Source organism: Convolutriloba macropyga, unplaced genomic scaffold, assembly GCF_964194025.1.
Source record: "Convolutriloba macropyga unplaced genomic scaffold, txConMacr16.3 SCAFFOLD_3064, whole genome shotgun sequence".
Lineage (NCBI taxonomy): Eukaryota > Metazoa > Xenacoelomorpha > Acoela > Convolutidae > Convolutriloba > Convolutriloba macropyga.
In genome coordinates, this window is record NW_027451269.1 from 7501 (window position 1) to 10762 (window position 3262).

The following is a 3262-nucleotide window of genomic DNA, read 5'->3' on the forward strand; positions in this document are numbered from 1 at the left end:
CTTGGGTTAGCTTGAGTTAGCTTTAATTAGCTTTAATTAGCTTAAGCTAGCTTAAGTTAGCTTGGGTTAGCTTGAGTTAGCTTGAGCTAGCTTGAGTTAGCTTGAATTAGCTTGAGTTAGCTTGAATTAGCTTGAGTTAGCTTGAGTTAGCTTGAATTAGCTTGAGTTAGCTTGAGTTAGCTCGGGTTAGCTTGAGTTTGACTTCATTAACCCAAGTTAGCTTGGGTTAACTTCATTAAGTTAGCTTGAACTAGCTTGAGTTAGCTTGAGTTAGCTTGAGTTAGCTTGAGTTAGCTTGAGTTAGCTTGTCTTAGCTTTAGCTAGCTTGAGTTAGCTTGAACTAGCTTTAGCTACCTTGAGTTAGCTTGAGTTAGCTCGGGTTAGCTTGAGTTAGCTTGAGTTAGCTTGAGTTAGCTTTAGCTAGCTTGAGTTAGCTTGAGTTAGCTTGAGTTAGCTTGAGTTAGCTTGAATTAGCTTGAGTTAGCTTGAGTTAGCTTTAGCTAGCTTGGGTTAGCTTGAGCTAGCTTGAGTTAGCTCGGGTTAGCTTGAGTTAGCTTGAGTTAGCTTTAGCTAGCTTGAGTTAGCTTGAGTTAGCTTGAGTTAGCTTGAGTTAGCTTTAGCTAGCTTGAGTTAGCTTGAACTAGCTTGAGTTAGCTTGAGCTAGCTTGAGTTAGCTTGAGTTAGCTTGAGTTAGCTTTAGCTAGCTTGAGTTAGCTTGAACTAGCTTTAGTTAGCTTGAGTTAGCTTGAGTTAGCTTGAGTTAGCTTGAGTTAGCTTGTCTTAGCTTTAGCTAGCTTGAGTTAGCTTGAACTAGCTTTAGCTACCTTGAGTTAGCTTGAGTTAGCTCGGGTTAGCTTGAGTTAGCTTGAGTTAGCTTGAGTTAGCTTTAGCTAGCTTGAGTTAGCTTGAGTTAGCTTGAGTTAGCTTGAACTAGCTTGAGTTAGCTTGAGTTAGCTTGAGTTAGCTTGAGTTAGCTTGAGTTAGCTTGAGTTAGCTTGTCTTAGCTTTAGCTAGCTTGAGTTAGCTTGAACTAGCTTTAGCTACCTTGAGTTAGCTTGAGTTAGCTCGGGTTAGCTTGAGTTAGCTTGAGTTAGCTTGAGTTAGCTTTAGCTAGCTTGAGTTAGCTTGAGTTAGCTTGAGTTAGCTTGAGTTAGCTTGAATTAGCTTGAGTTAGCTTGAGTTAGCTTTAGCTAGCTTGGGTTAGCTTGAGCTAGCTTGAGTTAGCTCGGGTTAGCTTGAGTTAGCTTGAGTTAGCTTTAGCTAGCTTGAGTTAGCTTGAGTTAGCTTGAGTTAGCTTGAGTTAGCTTTAGCTAGCTTGAGTTAGCTTGAACTAGCTTGAGTTAGCTTGAGCTAGCTTGAGTTAGCTTGAGTTAGCTTGAGTTAGCTTTAGCTAGCTTGAGTTAGCTTGAACTAGCTTGAGTTAGCTTGAGTTAGCTTGAGTTAGCTTGTCTTAGCTTTAGCTAGCTTGAGCTAGCTTGAACTAGCTTTAGCTACCTTGAGTTAGCTTGAGTTAGCTCGGGTTAGCTTGAGTTAGCTTGAGTTAGCTTGAGTTAGCTTTAGCTAGCTTGAGTTAGCTTGAGTTAGCTTGAGTTTGCTTGAACTAGCTTGAGTTAGCTTGAGTTAGCTTGAGTTAGCTTGAGTTAGCTTGAGTTAGCTTGTCTTAGCTTTAGCTAGCTTGAGTTAGCTTGAACTAGCTTTAGCTACCTTGAGTTAGCTTGAGTTAGCTCGGGTTAGCTTGAGTTAGCTTGAGTTAGCTTGAGTTAGCTTTAGCTAGCTTGAGTTAGCTTGAGTTAGCTTGAGTTAGCTTGAGTTAGCTTGAATTAGCTTGAGTTAGCTTGAGTTAGCTTTAGCTAGCTTGGGTTAGCTTGAGCTAGCTTGAGTTAGCTCGGGTTAGCTTGAGTTAGCTTGAGTTAGCTTTAGCTAGCTTGAGTTAGCTTGAGTTAGCTTGAGTTAGCTTGAGTTAGCTTTAGCTAGCTTGAGTTAGCTTGAACTAGCTTGAGTTAGCTTGAGCTAGCTTGAGTTAGCTTGAGTTAGCTTGAGTTAGCTTTAGCTAGCTTGAGTTAGCTTGAACTAGCTTGAGTTAGCTTGAGCTAGCTTGAGTTAGCTTGAGTTAGCTTGAGTTAGCTTTAGCTAGCTTGAGTTAGCTTGAACTAGCTTGAGTTAGCTTGAGTTAGCTTGAGTTAGCTTGAGTTAGCTTGTCTTAGCTTTAGCTAGCTTGAGCTAGCTTGAACTAGCTTTAGCTACCTTGAGTTAGCTTGAGTTAGCTCGGGTTAGCTTGAGTTAGCTTGAGTTAGCTTGAGTTAGCTTGAGCTAGCTTGAGTTAGCTTGAGTTAGCTTGAGTTAGCTTTAGCTAGCTTGAGTTAGCTTGAACTAGCTTGAGTTAGCTTGAGCTAGCTTGAGTTAGCTTGAGTTAGCTTGAGTTAGCTTTAGCTAGCTTGAGTTAGCTTGAACTAGCTTGAGTTAGCTTGAGTTAGCTTGAGTTAGCTTGAGTTAGCTTGTCTTAGCTTTAGCTAGCTTGAGCTAGCTTGAACTAGCTTTAGCTACCTTGAGTTAGCTTGAGTTAGCTCGGGTTAGCTTGAGTTAGCTTGAGTTAGCTTGAGTTAGCTTTAGCTAGCTTGAGTTAGCTTGAGTTAGCTTGAGTTAGCTTGAACTAGCTTGAGTTAGCTTGAGTTAGCTTGAGTTAGCTTGAGTTAGCTTGAGTTAGCTTGAGTTAGCTTGTCTTAGCTTTAGCTAGCTTGAGTTAGCTTGAACTAGCTTTAGCTACCTTGAGTTAGCTTGAGTTAGCTCGGGTTAGCTTGAGTTAGCTTGAGTTAGCTTGAGTTAGCTTTAGCTAGCTTGAGTTAGCTTGAGTTAGCTTGAGTTAGCTTGAGTTAGCTTGAATTAGCTTGAGTTAGCTTGAGTTAGCTTTAGCTAGCTTGGGTTAGCTTGAGCTAGCTTGAGTTAGCTCGGGTTAGCTTGAGTTAGCTTGAGTTAGCTTTAGCTAGCTTGAGTTAGCTTGAGTTAGCTTGAGTTAGCTTGAGTTAGCTTTAGCTAGCTTGAGTTAGCTTGAACTAGCTTGAGTTAGCTTGAGCTAGCTTGAGTTAGCTTGAGTTAGCTTGAGTTAGCTTTAGCTAGCTTGAGTTAGCTTGAACTAGCTTTAGTTAGCTTGAGTTAGCTTGAGTTAGCTTGAGTTAGCTTGAGTTAGCTTGTCTTAGCTTTAGCTAGCTTGAGTTAGCTTGAACTAGCTTTAGCTACCTTGAGTTAGCTTGAGTTAGCTCGGGTT